Here is an 18,577-nt window from a genome sequence, read left to right as displayed (position 1 = left end):
TCAATGATGTGAACTGAAGCATCTGCAAAGCATGCAGTGTGGAAAGTATTTGATGTGTTGCCTGAGGTGGAACAATGCAGCCACTTTTAAAATCTGTTTTACAAGACTACCGTACATTCCCTTTAAAATCAAAAGGTTTACATGCAACAATGAAATAAGAACATTTAAAACGAATTCCAGTGTAGGTTATCACCCCAACCACTGGGGCTGATTTTAGCTTATGCTCGTGAAGACGGCAAATGAGTAGTCATCCCACTTGAGAGCAGTGGCTCAAGATAGCCTGGCCTCATCAGACTGCCACTTTCTGGCTCCTTAAGCAATGGGCTCAGGCAGTCAGTGGGTGTTAATGCACAGTGTTGTGTATGTGTGTGTAAAGCAGTGTGGGTGTGTCTGAAGGTCATGTAAATCTGGGGTTTGCATTTGTAGGATATATATATATATATATATATATGTGTGAAACTGGATAAGGCTGCAGATAAAGTTCTGTATGCATCTCAGCATGATTCTATTTGTGGATAGGGATAGTAGATTGATGTCTTTGAAGGACACTGCTAACGGTCTAGGTGTCCTGTGAGTATATATTAATGTGGACACACTTGTGGACAAATATAATAGCATTTTTATTATGTGTACTGAGATACAGTAAACAATTTTTTTTGTGTGTGCTATCCAGGCAAATTATTCCATACCTAAATACTTTAGCTGGTGCAAAATTTAAAAAACATTACGGGGTGCAGAAATTATTGTTATAACTACAGCGAAAGAGCAGATTTTTAAAAATGTGCAAGGGCTGCAAGGAGATAGATTGGAAGATTAGGAATTCATCCTTAGCATTTGGGAGGTCCATTCAAGAGTTGAGGAAGAATCTATTCTTGAAACTGGTGATATGTGCTTTCATGCTTTTGTATCTTGCTGCCTGATGGAAGAAGGGAGAAGAGAGAATAATCAGGGTGCAAGTGGTTCTTTAGTATATTAGCTGCCTTCCTGCAGCAGAGATGGAGTTGATAAGGGGGAGGCTGCGTTGCATGATAGACTGGACCGCGCTCACAACTCAAAATTCTAGCGGCCTCAGGCAGAACAGTTGCCGTACCAAGCTGCAATGCATTCCGAATAGGATGCTTTCTTTGGCATATTTGTAGGAATTGGTAAGAATCATTAGAGACTTGCCAGATTTCTGTTGTTTCCACGTGGTTGGACCAGGCCAGATTGTAGGGATGAACTTATCAAAATGCATTTCAATGGAGATTTATGGCATAATCAAATGTGGGGATATGTACATGGACGTATTTCTGAATGGGTGTATTTGACGTGGGCTTATATCAATGTGAAGGGCATGTACATTAGTGTGCTTGAGATTGCAGGGATGTACATCAGTTGGGATGTGTTCACGGGAATGTTATCAGTATAAATGTATCTCTGAGATTGTATATCAGTGGGGATGTATTTGTGTTAATGTGTATCTGTAAAGCTGTGTCTGTGAGATTGTATTACAGTGGTGATCTGTTTGTGCAAATGCATATCAGTGGGCATGTGGTTGTGGAAATATGTAACAGAACGGACATATGCATAAACTAATATACAATATTGTCTTCATCAGTGCGAGAAATATGGATTCTGGAAATAATCAGACATCTTGCACAGTATGATGAATGACTGGGTAAACCCAGGCCTCTGGGATTGATGCAACCAACAGCTACCCATAAGTTATCTTGACAAGAGAACTCGAGTATAACGTTAGGAAACTTTTTTTAAAAATCCTTCCTACTATTTCCACTTTCATTTCCCATGTTCCCAGTGGTGCCAATGAGTTGGGAATTCAGAGGAAGTGTTCTGACTGCTTTCCAGTAACAGCAGCAGCCAAGGCAAGACACTGCCAGGTCCAAAATTTCCATCCATAAACTCAGATGTGATTCATTAAATGTTAGTGTTCCTAACCCGCTGCTGTGAGCCTTCCTTCCTCCTCCCACGACTGACACTCCCAAAGTTTACATCCTAGTGCATTCAGATTACCATTTTAAACCACAAAGTTTTGTTTATTAACTTGCAATTGTATGTTGAAGCAATTTTCACACACAGCTGGGTTACATAAGCTAGTAACACAAACAAATACTCTATCTATTAGTTAAACTTGATGAGTACATATTTCCAAGTACAAAAGTACTCCAACCTACCCTTTCTGTCCAAAGTTTTGGAACGTGCTGTAGCTTCCCAACTCAAATACCACCTCTCTACCAATAACCTGTATGAAACTTTCCAATCCGGATTCCGCTCCAACCACTGTACTGAAACTGCGCTCCTCAAAATCACAAACGACCTTTTCCTCTCCTCCGACGCTGGCAACCTCAACATCCTCATCCTACTTGACCTCAGCGCCGCCTTTGACACCATAAATCACTCCATTCTCCTCACCCGACTTGAAACCTCCTTTAACATCACCGGCACAGCCCTATCCTGGTTCAAATCTTACCTCTCTGACAGGCACCAGTTCATCTCCATTAACAACTGTAAATCCCCCACCGCTCCCCTCCCCCAAGGTGTCCCCCAAGGCTCAGTCCTTGGCCCCCTCCTCTTCATCCTCTACCTGTTCCCCCTTGGTCAATTAATCCGCCGTCATGGTCTCAACTTCCACTGCTTCGCCGATGATATCCAGCTCCTCATCTCCACCAAGTCAATCTCCACCACCACACACTCTACACTGACAAACTGCATCACTGAAAATAAAATCTTGGCTTCAATCAAATTTCCTCAAACTCAACTGCAACAAATCTGAAATCATCATCATTGGTCCAAAAACGCTCACCAAATCCACCAAAAACTTCATCCTCAATATTGATGGTCTCCCAGTATCCACCTCCCCTCACATCCGGAATCTTGGAATCATCTTTGATCAAACCTTCGACAAACACATCAAACACATCAAACACATCACAAAGACAGCCTTCTTCCACCTCAAAAACATTGCCCGTCTCCGTCCATCCCTCTCCTCCACAGCTGCAGAAACCCTCATCCACGCCTTCATCACCTCCCGTCTGGACTACTGCAACAGCCTCCTCTATGGCGCACCCTCAAAAATCATCAGTAAACTTCAATACATTCAAAACTCCGCTGCCCGTCTACTCACCCACACCCCGATCCGTGACCATATCATCCCCGTCCTTTACAAACTCCACTGGCTCCCCATCCCCCAGAGAATCCAGTACAAAATCCTCCTCATGACCTACAAAGCCCTCCATAACCTGGCCCCATCCTACCTGACCGACCTCCTCCACAGGCACACTCCCACCTGCACCCTCCGCTCTGCTGCTGCCAATCTCCTATCCCCCCACATCCGGACCAAACTCAGATCCTGGGGGGACAGGGCTTTCTCCATCGCTGCCCCCACCCTATGGAACTCACTAACCCGTCAAACCGTCAGAGACTCCTCCTCACTCACCACATTCAAAACATCACTGAAGTCTCACCTGTTCAGTACTGCCTTCAACCACTGAAGGTCACCTCACCTTCTGTCTCCTTTCTCTGTTCGTTTACTTATTTATCTATTTATTCACTTCCCTATGTTCTTTAAATCCCTGTAAAGCGTCTTTGAGTATATGAAAAGCGCTATATAAATGTAATGCATTATTATTATTATTATTAAAAGAAAACTGAACACAGTGGTAATCTGCGGAGTGGACACTAGCCTTGGTGTAGGAAGATCTAAATCCCACAATATAAAAATAGAAAGTATTACCCTCCAAATAACATGTAGACTTACTTAGTTTAGTTTAGTTTAGAGATACAGCATGGAAACAGGCCCTTCGGCCCACCGAGTCCGTGCCGACCAGTGATCCCCGCACACTAACACTAACTTACACACACTAGAGACAATTTACAATGTTACCAAGCTAATTAACCTACAAACCTCAACATTGTTGGAGTACGGAAGGAAACCAGAGCACCCAGAGAAAGCCCACGTGGTCACGGGGAGAACGTACAAACTCTGTACAGACAGCACCTGTGGTCAGAATCAAATCCGGGTCTCTGGAGCTGTAAGGGCAGCAACTCTACCGCTGAGCCACCATGCTGCCCTTCTACAATAACCAGAATTAAAGGATAATGTTATGAGTACAGATTACATTCACTTGATTTACATCTTTGACCAGGAATCATTCACTTAGGATGATAGAAGTGGCAAATGGATTCCTCCAACCAGAAACAGAAAAACATTTCCCCATGGTGGGTGAATCCAGGGGAAGAGAAGTAATTTTGGAATAAAACTGAAACAAAACCATAAGCAAGGGCCAGTAGAAATAGTGGTAGAAATAACAGTAGAAATGAGTTGCACTGCCTCACAGTGGTAGAGCTGCTGCCTCACAGCACCTGAGACCCGAGTTCGATCCTGACTACAGATGTTGTCTATGTAGAGTTTGTACATTCTCTCTGTAATCGTGTGGGTTTGTAGGTTAATTGGGTTCTATAAATTGCCCCAAGAGTGTAGGATGTGAAAGTGGGACAACATAGAACTAGTGTACGAGTGATCGATGGTTGGCATGGACTTGGAGGGCCAAAGGCCCTGTTTCCACACTATAACTCTGAACTCTCAACTCTAAACAACATACGGTAAGAAATAGAATCAGGAGTGGTTTTAGCCTCAGCTCCATTTTCCTGCCTGAACATTTTGTTTCAGTGCAAAAATCTGCCTTCTGCAGCCTTTAATAAGCCATCTTCCTCGGTTCCCTAGGATAGAGAATCCCACGGATTCACAATCCTTTGAGAATAGAAAATCCTCCTCAGATCACAGCTAAGTGTCAAACTGTTGCATGAGAGGAAACATCATCTCCACATTTACCCCGACAAACCTCATCAAAATCTGTAATTACTTACCCCAAAAATGCTCGGGTGTTGGAAATGTTCAAGATTCGGGTCAATAAATCTGAATGGAGTTGGGGTTCTGAGGGAACAAAGAAAGCTAAATTGAGGTAGCTATAATTATGATCAAAAGAATTGGCTTGTGGGAAGAATATGAATGGGTTGGATTTGGGAGACAGGAGAGTAAGACGAGGGTCACTCCAGTTTTTTCATGCAATCGGGAAGAGCTTAAAAATTACAATTAATGGAAGGTTAATTCCTCTTCGAGTGTTCCTGGTGGCCACTCCTTCAGTTATGAATATGGGAAGCTAACAATGCAAAGAGATTTTCCAGGGTTCAGCATAGCAAGCCACCAAACGTTGCTCCCATTTCCCTGACCCCTGCCTCTTCTGTCCTCCCCTTGAGTTTGCTTTCCATTCAATCTGATCATGACTTATCTACAACTTAATTTACCTACATTTATTCTACATATACTCTTGTTCTCCACTCTCCATTAATCTCAGTCCAGACAACTTTCATTTGACCTGGTACCCAAAGGATTGTATGTTTCCACTAAACAGTTGCACGCTGCATACTGCTTTTAAAATCTGATTTCATTGGCTTTAGTACAACTAATCAAGGATAGTTTTCCATCCAGGATGGAAATGAGCTCTGGAGTTCCATTGTTCTTTTGTTTGGATGTCAGCCAGCAGAGGCCTAACTTGTTAACTGGCCGAGTCACCTACTGTTTCATATTCCTGCCAGGAGTTAAAATCGAACTTGGTGAGCCTTGAACAACAGACCACATTCTGGGTCTTTGCACACAAAAGGACGTTAATGAGACCTGCCTGAAATAAAAATAGATTCTGATGATCAATTAAACTGAGAATATCGACAGCCACTTCAAAAGCAAAGCGATTACATTTATGGATTGTTTTATTCACCTTGAGGTATTTAATTGTATTCATGCACTGAATCTCCTCTGAGGATCGAAATCCAACAAGATGGAGTTCAGTGAGTGTATCAGTCCATTTTAATCTGTACGTTCAGTCAACTGTAAACCACTGTGCTGCAGATATTAATCATCCATTTTTAGAATGAAAAGCTATTACACATGTGGTAATAAAATTGCAGGCAAGCACTCTGTGCCATGAAGTATTTTTGAAAGTATTGATAACACTGTGCAGAGAGACAGACAGGGAAGAGACCGAGAGAGTAACAGAAACAAGAGACAGAAGGCTATTGGGGATTTTTTTTTTAAACAGACCAATGCAGAGACAGTTAATTTGATAATCAAAAAGTGGAGATAATAAGCAGTTACCAAAAATATATTTTCCAGAAATAAATTGCCGTTTATCATTTTGATGAGTTGGCATTTATAATATCACAATTTTTAAACAACAGGGAAGAAAAATGATAACATCAGCCCATCAAAGTAATAAGCAGAAAATAAGGACTGAAATGAAACTCACTGACAGCAAAAAATAAATTGGCTGAGTTTCCTTCCATGCAGCTAAAACATACTATATTGTTTACTAAGGGATATAGTAGCTTAGTGATTATGTTACAGGACTAATGTCAAGCGAGTTGATCCAGAGATGCATATTTAAGTAATTAAATGTATTTCGAATATTTCAAAACTAGGATCTTTATTGGTAACCATGAACTGCCTAATTGCAACTTCAAAACCAGCCGGTTCTCTAATGTTTTTCAGGAAAGGAAATCTGCCATCTTTACCCATCCCCGATGATTCCAGTTCTACTTGTAGTTGACTCCTAACCGCTCCCTGATATGGCCCAGCAAGCCATACAATGCAAGCGTTGCATAGTAGCGCAGTTGGTAGAGCTGCTGGTAGAGCAGTTGGTAGAGACCCGGGTTTGATCTGAACCTCAAATGCTGTTTGCGTGGAGGTTGCACGTTCTTTCTGTGACCGCGGGGTTTCCTCCGGGTATTCCGGTTTCCTCCCACATCCCAAAGATATGAGTGTTTATAAATTAAATGGGCACTGTAAATTGCCCCTATTGTGTCGGGAGTGGATGTGAAAGTTGGATAACTTGGAACTAGTGTGAACAACTAATCGGTGGTCAGTGTGGACCCAGTGGGCCGAAGGGCCTGTTTCCATGCTGCATTTATAAAACTGAAGATAGACAGTAAATACTGGACCTCCTGCCCACATACATATCTTAAAACTATATACTAAGGAACAATTTCAGTTTCAGGAAACACATTTCAGGTGGCGGTAGAGTTGCTGCTTTACAGCGAATGCAGCGCCGGAGACTCAGGTTCGATCCTGACTACGGGTGCTGCACTGTAAGGAGTTTGTACGTTCTCCCCGTGACCTGCGTGGGTTTTCTCCGAGATCTTCGGTTTCCTCCCACACTCCAAAGACGTACAGGTATGTAGGTTATTTGGCTAGGTAAATGTAAAAATTGTCCCTAGTGGGTGTAGGATAGTGTTAATGTACGGGGATCACTGGGCGGCACGGACTTGGTGGGCCGAAAAGGCCTGTTTCCGGCTGTATATATATGATATGATGTTAACCTTGCAGAGGGCGTATGTGAGGGGATTTCCTTCTTCCTCAGTAATTGCACAGTGCCATTAAGGATGAAATAGCCAATCATTACACAAGGTGCAGGCGAGTGTTTCAGTCAAGGAACTGCCGCAAGGTACCTTCCTTTGCATCTCAGACCTAGGCCAGGTGCCAGAGTGGAGTGAGAGGGGAAGGGAAGGGAAGGCTGGCCAGGAATAGGCAAGTTGTTGAAGAGCGAGAAGTGGAATTTGGAGATTACTAATTTGGGAATGGGGATTAAAAAATATTGGTAAATTAGGAGGGGTGGGGTCAGATACAACCATTCAGACCATTGCTGAAAGTAAACCGTGACAGGCCAGCAGTGTGTTTTAATAAATAAGTGGCCAAATCTGGATAATGGGTTAAATTTGAAATAATAGCGATACAACTGTACTAGTCAGAGGTCCAAATTATCCTCACCCGATTAAGATTCACTGGAATTTCCATTTCTATTTCCGCATTCCCCATTATCTCATTTCATCTGCTGCCGAAGCTCCCATCCACACTTTTTTTAACTTGCAACCTGACTATTCCTTTGGACTCCTGCCCATATTCCATCAGCTCACCCTTTGTAAACGAAGTCAACAAAGGGTTGTCTGTCTGCTGCTGGTGTTCTCGCTTCCACTGGGTTCCAATCATCTAGTTAAGCTAAGCCGTGATTTTAATCTTAAATTCCCTACAGGACTTTGCCCTTCCCTTTCTTAGTCATCTGCAGTAGCCCTAGAGTTTCTGTGGAACTCTTCCAATTCTGGACTCCCTGAGCTTTATCGCTCCAGCACTGGCACCTGTGCCTTCAGCAGTCATTTCCCTTGTCGCTGGAATTCCTTTTCTGCACATGTCCACTTTTCCGGCTCCCTTTCCTCTTTCAAAGCACTCCTCAAAACCTCTCTCTTTTGATAACTTGTCTCCAATTCCTCATGTCTTCTGGTTTCCGGTTTTGCTTTTTAAATCCTCCATGAGTGGTTCAGGATGATCTGCTGTGTCAAAGGAGCTATATAAATAAAAACTGGTGTGTCATATTTAGCCTTGCACTGCAGCCTCATCCCATAACCTTGAAATCACTCCTGTACAGGTACATATCCAGTTGCCTTTTCAATGCTCTGGTTAAATCTGATTCCACCACACTTTCAAACAATTTGTTCCGAATCTTATCGACTTTGGCCACATGAGGACATTTCTTCTCGCAGTGCCGCTGGAGTTGTTGCAGAGGTGATTATTGGAGACACACCATAGCATACTGGCACAGATGGTATGCCTGCTGCCTCACAGTGCCAGAGGTTCAATCCTGACCTCAGATGCTGTCTGTGTGGGGTTTGCACTTTATCCCTGTGACCGCATGGGTTTCCCTGGGTGCTGTGGTTTCTCCCACATCGCAAAGATGTGTGGGTTTGTAGGTTAATTGGTCTAAGTTGTAATACTAACCTAAGGGAATAACTTTTTCATTGAGTGGATATTTGAAACAAGCTGCCAGAGGTTAATTGAGCACTGTAAATTGCTCCTAATGTGTCATGAGTGCATGCAAAAGCATAGAACTAGTGTGAACGGGTAATCAAGGGTTGGCATGGACTCGGTGGGCCAAAGGGCTTGTATCCAGAAACAAACCTTTAGGAGGCAAATTTCTCTACCCACGGTGGGGGAATCAAAAACAAGAGCTCATATGTTTAAAATGACAGGGGCGAGATTTATTGCGAATCTGAGGGGAAAAGTTTTCACTCAGAACTCAGTGGGTATATGGAACAAGCTGCTGGAGGAAGTAGTTGAGGCAAGTACCATATGGCATTTAAAGGACACTTGGACAGATACATGGATAGGAAAGATTTAGAGGGATATGGGCCAAATGCGGGCAAATGGTACTAGCTTAGATGGGGCATCTTGGTTGGAATGGGCGAGTTGAGCTAGATAGAGCTCTTAAGGATAGCGGTGTCAGGGGGTATGGGGAGAAAGCAGGAACGGGGTACTGATTGAGAATGATCAGCCATGATCACATTGAATGGTGGTGCTGGCTCGAAGGGCCGAATGGCCTCCTCCTGCACGTATTGTCTATTGTCTATTGTTTATTGTCCATGCTGTATGACTCTATGACTCTCTGTGACTCTAGATGGGTAAACTATCCTGGGTTCCTGCTCCTGATTATTACCTGTCGATCCCCATTGCAAGGACACAATGATCCTGAATTATTGAGGGGTGAACTGTTGAGGGTTCCTGACCACAATTATGATCTAGCAACATTTACTAGAATCACGTACCCGAGTGTGGTTCGGGGACAGGCTCTGCAGTAATGTCTGGGCTCACATCACTAAGTGGCTACCTGCTGCCTTGGGAGACAGACTCTAGGAAGATGTAAATACATTCAAAAGGACCAAGATGAATAAAAATAAAAATATTAGAATAAAAAAGAGAAACTTAAAATAAACCTTGGATCTTCATATCACATTTGAGTCTCAACCCAATGCTGTAAAGATGCGGCTCTGAGTTTCAGCGATCCCTCCCGCTGAGTCCCGCTGTGGGTAATATTAGCATCTACCGAGAGTGCATCAAAGTGCCGTGCTTGTCTTGTTAACCTCAGCAGGCAGAGGCAGCTGCTGACAATGAGGAATATGTTGGGATTTCTGCTCACTTTGATGTAACGGTGATGAATAATTGATGACCTGTACAAATCGCCCACAGACTTGTATATTTTTGGTAGACGCATACATTTGCAAACCAATGCTTGAACTGACTCTTTTTTAAAAAATCATATAATGATTAGGATTAAATTTTAAATATGTTATGGCATCTCCTATGATTGGAAATCCACTGCCTCATTATATTTAGTCGTCGTGAGCACAGCTTCATTTCCTCATAATAAATAACAATGACAAAATGTTATCATAAAGGTGATGGTGCGTCTATTTTGAGTAACCTCCCATCACTCCGGGGCAAGTACTGCCTGTCTGGTCTTCTCAGCACCTTAACTTCGGAAACGTTTTGTGGGGTTTGTACAACTGAGTTATCCTCCCAACCCCTTCAGTGGGCAATTAAAAATCACCCACATTATATACAGTGTATAATGTGCACATTATTTGGTCTTGGACATAAATCTGATTCATGATTAAATCTAAACGACATGCGTTTCAGTCAAGGATCCTGATATTTGAAAGCAAAATTGAGGCTGCATTCTACATGGAAAAAGTAGTTCATTTTCTGGAGGGTTAATGAGAAGACATAATTAGGCCTTGTTTTGATACCCAACATGGACAATTCATTTGTCGGCACTTACTGCCCAGACTTACACATGGACACAGGACATTGACATGGTAAATACATGGTGATAGATTTGGTATTCTCCAATGAGTGGCTTTTTCGAAATCACAACCCAATATTCACGAGTGATACACTGACTACAGATTAGAGATTTTCCCCAAAGAAAAGATGTTCTGATTTTATAAAGATGCATAAAATTATGAGGGAATAGATAGGATGAGTACACAATGTCATTCTCCCAGGCCAGGGGAATCAGGAACTAGTGGGCCTAGGTTTTCAGGTGAAATTTAATAGGAACCCAAGAGGCAACATTTTCATTCAGAGGATGGTGGGTATGTGGAACGAGCTGCCAAAGGAAGTAGTTGGTAGTGGGCAGACACTGTAACAGCATTTAATAGACATTTGGACAGGTACATGGATAAGAAAGGTTTAGAGGGATATGGGCCCAATGTGGGCAAATTAAACTAATTTAGATGGGACACCTTGGTTGGTATAGATGATTTGGACCAAAGAGCCTGTTTCTGTGCCATAAGACACCATGACTCTATAACTCCATAACGCTAATCACTCAGCTCTTTTGGGGAACTTGCTGATGAACACACAAACAGTAGGAGGATATTTAATCCCCAAAACATATTCTGACATTTAATTAGACCATCATTTGTTTTTCCCTTGAATCTCTTCATACATTTATTTTATTCCAATTGAAGGTATTGAATTCACAAAATGCTGGAGTAACTCAGCAGGTCAGGCAGCATCTCAGGAGAGAAGGAATGGGTGACGTATCGGGTCGAGACCCTTCTTCAGAACCTTCTTCAGAGGGAGTTATCAGTCTGAGCAATATTTATGTTAACACTGGAGGGTCAAGTTGAAAAGACACTAAAATTGCATTTCTATGAGTTTAATTAAAGAAAGAATTGGCTGGCATAGTGGTAGAGTTGCTGCCTTACTGCCCCAGTGACCCGGGTTCGAACCTCACTATGGGTGCTGTCTGTATGGGGTTTGTACGTTTTTCACATGGGTTTTCTCCGGGTGCTCCGGTTTCCTCCCACATTCCAAAGACATGTGAGTTTTTAGGTTAATTGGCTTCTGTAAATTGTTCCGAGTGTGTGGAATAGAACTAGTGTATGGATGATTGTTGATCGGTGTGAACTCGGTGGGCTGAAGGACCTGTTTCCACGCGGTATCTCTAAACTAAACCAAATTAAACTAAATCTATTTGAAGAGTTTAAAATCAAACAAGGATTTGGTAGCATATGAAGAGAAAAATCCTTTGACAAGGGGAGTCCAAAACGTAAAATACTGAAATATAGATTACTCAAGGACCAAGAACTCCGGGAATCGATTGAAAGTTATTGACTGGAATCAGTCTTTCAATGGGTAAGCATATCAATTGGAATAATATAAGAAAATAACTGCAGATGCTGGTACAAATCGAAGGTATTTATTCACAAAATGCTGGAGTAACTCAGCAGGTCAGGCAGCATCTCAGGAGAGAAGGAATGGGTGACGTTTCGGGTCGAGACCCTTCTTCAGACACAGTAAGGCAGCAACTCTACCACTATGCCAGCCAATTCTTTCTTTAATTAAACTCATAGAAATGCAATTTTAGTGTCTTTTCAACTTGACCCTCCAGTGTTATCATAAATATTGCTCAGACTGATAGCTCCCTCTGCTTATTAACTACTGTATTTTGCAGGAAACAGACCAGGAAACTTTCAAACCTAACTCTCCGTACACCACAAGGTTATATATTTATGTATATACACACACACACGATTATAATCAAGCCATTCAGAATGTACAAAAAAAGGATAAAGTATACAACATTTAATGCAAGATACAGTCCAATAATGTCTAGTTAAAGATAGGGGAGTGCTGACTCCAAGTTCCACATGTTTGGAGATGAACTTGGTTGGGATAATGGTATTGAAAGCAGACTTACAGTCTGAATAGGAGTTTGACGTAGGTTTCCTTCTTATCCATGTGTTCCAGGGATGAGTGCAGGGCCAAGTAGATGACATCAGCCGTGGACCTGTTGTGGTGATAGGCTAACTGCAGTGGATCAAGGCTGCTTGGTAGGCTGGATTTAATGTGTGCCATAACCAGCCTCAAACGATTCTATGTTATCTCAATCTCTCACCCACTCATGACAAATAAGGGGTAATTATTAGAGGCCAAGTAACCAACAAACCCACATCTTTGGGATGTGGGGCAAAACCAGAGCACGCAGAGGAAACCCAAGTGGTCACAGAGAACGTGTGCAAAATCCACGCAGACTGCACCCGAGGTCAGGGTCTAACCCAGGTCTCTGGTGCTGTGAGGCAGCAGCTCTACTTGCTGCGCCACTGAGCTAACATTATATTAAACCAATGCCCCCGAATGCCCTCGTAAATTGACCTTGAAAATTCCATTGCAGTATTTTGCAGAAAAGGAGGAGAGTTATTCCCTGGTGTTCTGACCAAAACGTATCCCTCATTAATACATGACTACTCACAGGAGCTTGTTGTGCACAAATGCCTGCCACGTGTCCAACACAACACCATTGCCCGCACTGCTGCATAAGGAAGGGGATGTGATAGAAATTCAAGGCTTTACTTCAGGGAGCTGTTGCTGTAAATGGATATCGTCACGCTGTTGAACTCGAATGGCTTTTCCAAACAGGTTACAAAATCCCGAAAAAAATGTAACCGCTTTATATCTGCATAAAATTAACAGTTCAATTGGAATGCACTTTAATGCAAATTGAGTATCTGTCCATCACCATCCGTTAGAAATCAAATATCAGAGCACTCTTGTCATTTCCGATTTCCTTTTAGAATACTAAGAAACTTGGCTGGTTGCCAGCCCTTCATGCAGCGCTGAGGCAAGAGAGGCAATGACAGTTCTGACTGATTTCATGCAAAGCCAGGGACTATATCATGATTGCTCCATTCAGTCAATTGGCGAAAGCTGGCATTCAATGCAATGCATTCCCTTTCCCTTGCTATCCTTTTTCCCTTGGACTTCCTTTCTTTAATCTGCTTTTGTCTGCCGCAAAATCTCTCCTAACTCTTATACACCTCTTGGCTCTTCAGGCTGAAAGAAAGCCAACTTATTGCCGCCCTGCCTTGGGTGCCTGAGCTGACCTTGATATGATTGATTTACTTCCTGTTAATAGATGTAAACACCAAGAGCATCTGCCCTTGGTTGTGCAGCGTGAAAGGTACTTGTATAACTGGGTAAGTTGAATCCATATAATACTTCGTTTCAAAAGGAAACAGGAATGTCAAAGACAAAAAAAAATTTCAACCGATTTAACAATAAATAATATGAACGATATTTGCATGTGTAATATATCCCATGATACCAGGATGGCACAGTGGTGTGGTTGGAAGAGTAATTACCTTACAATGCTAGAGACCCGGGTTCCATCCTGACTTCCAATGCTGTCCGCGTGGAGTTTGCACGCTCTCCCTGTGACCGTATGTATATCATTTGAGTGTTCCCGTATTCTCCCACATCCCAAATGCCACTGCCAGGTTGGCAGATTAACTGGCCACTGTAATTTGCCCTCAGTGTGTAGGTGAGTGGTGGAATCTGGGCAGAAGATGAGAATGTGGGTAGAATTGGAAAAAGGAATGAACGCAGGGTTGGTGTACAAAGGTGGTTGGTGCAGACTCAGTGGGCCAAAGGGCGTTGATCCAAGTGGTAGCTCTCTGTGACTATATTGAGGGGTGAAGGGTGGCAACCACTGTTTCCGCAGTGCAGTCAACCATTCTGCAACAATAACGTTCAGAAAGTCACTGGGTAGCATTCTTGTTTCTGATTCAGAAGAATGCAGATTCCTCATACCATTTAAGAGATTTAAGCGGATAATGCAGCTGATGTAGTGGATATATCTATCTACCCACTCACATATAAGTGTGTGAGGTTGTAGTGTACCTTTATAAACTGGTTTGTGTCATGTGCTGATAGCAACTCAACTTGAAATGGGGTAAAAAAGACATATGGCATACTTACCTTCAGTGGTTGGGGCAATGAGTATAAGAGTCAAGAGGTATTTATTCATAAAATGCTGGAGTAACTCAGCAGGTCAGGCGGCATCTCAGGAGAGAAGGAATGGGTGACGTTTCGGGTCGAGACCCTTCTTCAGACTGATCAGAACTTTTTCACCAGGATGAAAATGTCAAAGCCTAGAGGGCAGAGTTTTATGGTGAGCGGGAGCAAAGTTTAAAGGAGATGTGCAGGCCAAGTGTTTTTACACAAAGAATGGTGGATGCCTAGAACGTGCTGCCGGGGTGGGGCTGGAGGCAAATACAATAGTGGTATTTAAGCAACTTTTGGATAGGCACATGGATATGCAGGGAATGGTGGGACTTGATAGAGGTTTTTAAAATTTTAAGAGGGACGGACAGAGTTGACGTGGGTAGGCTTTTCCCTTTGAGAGTGGGGAAGATTCCAACAAGGGGACATAACTTTGAATTAAGGGGCAAAAGTTTAGGGGTAACATGATGGGTAACTTCTTTACTCAAAGGGTGGTAGCTGTGTGGAATGAGCTTTCGGTAGAAGTGGTGGAGGCAGGCTCAATTTTATTATTTAAGAGTAAATTGGATAGGTATATGGATAGGAGGGGATTGGAGGGTTATGGTCTGAGAGCAGGTAGATGAGACTAGGTCAGTGAAAGTGGTCGGCGTGGACTGGTAGGGCCGAACGGGCCTGTTTCCATGCTGTGATTGTTATATGGTTATTATATGGTTATAAGTGCAGGGAGAGGTGATTAGTTTAAGTAGGCATCATGTTCGACACAGATATTGTGGACAAATTACCTGTTCCTGTAATGTTCTGTCCTATGTTCTATGTAGTATGACTCCTGGTAATTTGCTGATCACACACACTGCAGTCAGAGTTACTGCAGTCAGTAAACATTTTTTTCTTCACGATGTTATCTCTGTCCATATGCTTGTACAAGTGGCAACACAAAAGAAACCCACGGACATGACAGCTGGCAATTTCAGTGCTGTGCAGAATGTTGCATAGCTATGATATCACGAGATAAGATGTTACATCAAAGTCCCATCTGCCTTCTCTGTTGGAGGAAAAAAATATAGCAAAATGCTATTTTTAAAAGAATACTTCCTTGCTGCAACTCCCTTTCCAGGCCAATGTTTGTCCCTCAACAAGTAAAACAGATTATCAAAAGAATACTCTGGAAAGTACTGGTGGAACTCAGTGGGACATAGTCGTAGTGTGATAAAGCAAGGAAACAGGCACTTCAGCTCAACTCATCCATGACGACCAAGGTGCTCCATCTAAGCTAGTCCCACTTGCCCACGTTTGGCGCAGATCCCCCTAAACGTTTCCTATTCATGTACCTGTCCATATGCCTTTAGTAGGTTGTTATTGTACTTGCCTCAATTACCTCCTCTGATAGCTCATTCCATATACTCAACATCCAGAGTGAAAAAGTTCCCCTCAGGTTCCTATTAAATCTTCCCCCTCTCACCTTAAACCCATGTCATATTTATATTTATTTTTCATATTTCATATACAGCGCGGAAACAGGCCTTTTCGGCCCACCAAGTCCGTACCGCCCAGTGATCCCCGCATATTAACACTATCCTACACACACTAGGGACAATTTTTTTTACATTTACCCAGTCAATGAACCTACATACCTGTACGTCTTTGGAGTGTGGGAGGAAACTGAAGATCTCGGAGAAAACCCACACAGGTCACGGGGAGAACGTACAAACTTCTTACAGTACAGCACCCGTAGTCAGGATCGAACCTGAGTCTCCGGCGCTGCATTCGCTGTAAGGCAACAACTCTACCGCTGCGCCACCGTGCCGTCCTCTGGTTCTTGATTCCGTTACCCTATCAATATCCCCTCATGATTTTATACTCCTCTATAAGATCACCCAGCCTTCTGGGCTCCAAGGAATAAAGTCCTAGCTTGCCTAACCTCTGCCTGTAACTCGGCCCCTCAAGTCCTGGCAACATTCTCGTAAACCTTCTCTGCACTCTTTTCAGCTTAATGGCATCCTTCCTATATCTGGGTGATCAAATCTGAGCACAGTACTCTAAATGCGGCCTCACCAATGTCTTGTACAACAGCAATATAACGTCCCAACTTGTATACCCTAACTGATGAAGAACAACGTACCAAAAGGCTTCTCGACCACCCTACCTACCTGTGACACCGATTTCAGGAGATGGTGTACCTGCACTCCTAGATCTCTCTGCTCAACAACACTCCCCAGGACCTACCTTTCACTATGAAGGGCCTGCCCTGGTTTCTCTTCCCAAAATGTAAATTCTTATCAGCATTGAACTCCATTAACCATTCCTCAGCACACTTGCCCAGCTGATCAAAAATCCTGCTGTATTTTTTAATAACCAAACAGGCAGTATCTGTGGAGGGAAATGGACACACAGAGTTTTGTGTAGGAAAGAACTGCAGATGTTGGTTTAAATCGAAGGTAAACACAAAATGCTGGAGTAACTCAGCGGGTCAGACAGCATCTCTGGAGAGAAGGAACGGATGATGTTTCGGGTCGAGACCCTTCTTCAGACTGATGTCAGGGGATGTAGAGAAGTTGATACCTGGAGGTCTCTTCATCGGCGAGACCAAGCGCAGGCTCGGCGATCGTTTTGCTGAATACCTCCGCTCAGTCCGCCTTAACCTACCTGATCTCCCAGTGGCTCAGCACTTCAACTCCCCCTCCCATTCCCAATCTGACCTTTCTGTCCTGGGCCTCTTCCATTGTCAGAGTGAGGCCCAGAGCAAATTGGAGGATCAGCACCTCATTTTGCACCCCAGCGGTATGAACATTGACTTCTCTAACTTCAGATAGCCCTTGCTTTCTCTCTCCATTCTCTCCCCCTTCCCAATTCTCCCACTTGTCTTATTGTCTCCCACCACATTCTTTCTTTGTCCCGCCCCCACCCCTGACATCAGTTTGAAGAAGGGTTTCGACCCAAAACGTCACATGGGAGACGTTCCTTCTCTCCAGAGAACCTGCCTGACCCTCGTTTCGCTAGAGGTTCACGAGATTGATCCCTGGGATGGCGGGACAGGCATATGAGGAAAGATTGAGGAAAGATTGAATAGACTAGGCTTGTATTCACTGGAGTTTAGAAGGATGAGAGGGCTTATAGAAACAGATAAAATTATAAAAGGACTGGACAAGCTAGATGCGGGAATTTTTTTCCCAATGTTGGGCGAGTCCAGAACCAGGGGGCACAGTCTTAGAATAAAGGGGAGGCCATTTAAAACCGAGGTGAGAAAAAACCTTTTCACCCAGACAGTTGTGAATTTGTGGAATTCTCTGCCACAGAGGGCAGTGGAAGCCAAATCACTGGATGGATTTAAGAAAGAGTTAGATAGAGCTCTAGAGGCTAGTGGAATCAAGGGATATGGGGAGAAAGCAGGCACGGGGTATTGAATGGGGACGATCAGCCATGATCACAATGAATGGCGGTGCTGGCTCGAAGGGCCGAATGGCCTCCTCCTGCACCTATTTTCTATCATATCATATCATATCATATATATACAGCCCTCCAAGTCCGTGCCGCCCAGCGATCCCCGTACATTAACACTATCCTACACCCACTAGGGACAATTTTTACATTTACCCAGCCAATTAACCTACATACCTGTACGTCTTTGGAGTGTGGGAGGAAACCGAAGATCTCGGAGAAAACCCACGCAGGTCACAGGGAGAACGTACAAACTCCTTACAGTGCAGCACCCGTAGTCAGGATCGAACCTGAGTCTCCGGCGCTGCATTCGCTGTAAAGCAGCAACTCTACCGCTGCGCTACCGTGCCGCCCTATGTTTCTATGTTTCTAAAACATCATCTATCCATGTTCTCCAGAGATGCTGCCTCACCTGCTGAGCTACTCCAGCACTGTGTCCTTTTGTGTAAACCAACATCTGCAGCTCCTTGTTTCTGC

General features: G+C 43.4%; 1 protein-coding gene across 2 annotated transcripts in view; it reads right to left on the bottom strand.

The window, feature by feature from the left end:
* The window catches only part of LOC144606987 (guanine nucleotide-binding protein G(I)/G(S)/G(O) subunit gamma-7), a 146,584-nt gene that overhangs the window by 89,775 nt on the left and 38,232 nt on the right, over positions 1–18,577 (bottom strand). The window contains exons 1-2 of one of the 2 annotated variants that reach the window (XM_078423496.1): positions 13,137–13,202; positions 4,864–4,930 (exon numbers count right to left, since the gene is read on the bottom strand). The gene's annotated coding sequence lies outside the window, so the exon portion shown is untranslated. Of the gene's footprint in view, positions 1–4,863; positions 4,931–13,136; positions 13,203–18,577 lie in introns of those variants that run through there. The other variant, XM_078423495.1, reaches the window with a different exon arrangement.

This window comes from Rhinoraja longicauda, chromosome 28, assembly GCF_053455715.1.
Source record: "Rhinoraja longicauda isolate Sanriku21f chromosome 28, sRhiLon1.1, whole genome shotgun sequence".
NCBI lineage: Eukaryota > Metazoa > Chordata > Chondrichthyes > Rajiformes > Arhynchobatidae > Rhinoraja > Rhinoraja longicauda.
The sequence above is the reverse complement of the archived record's forward strand: the minus strand, read 5'-3'. Positions and strand labels throughout refer to the sequence as shown.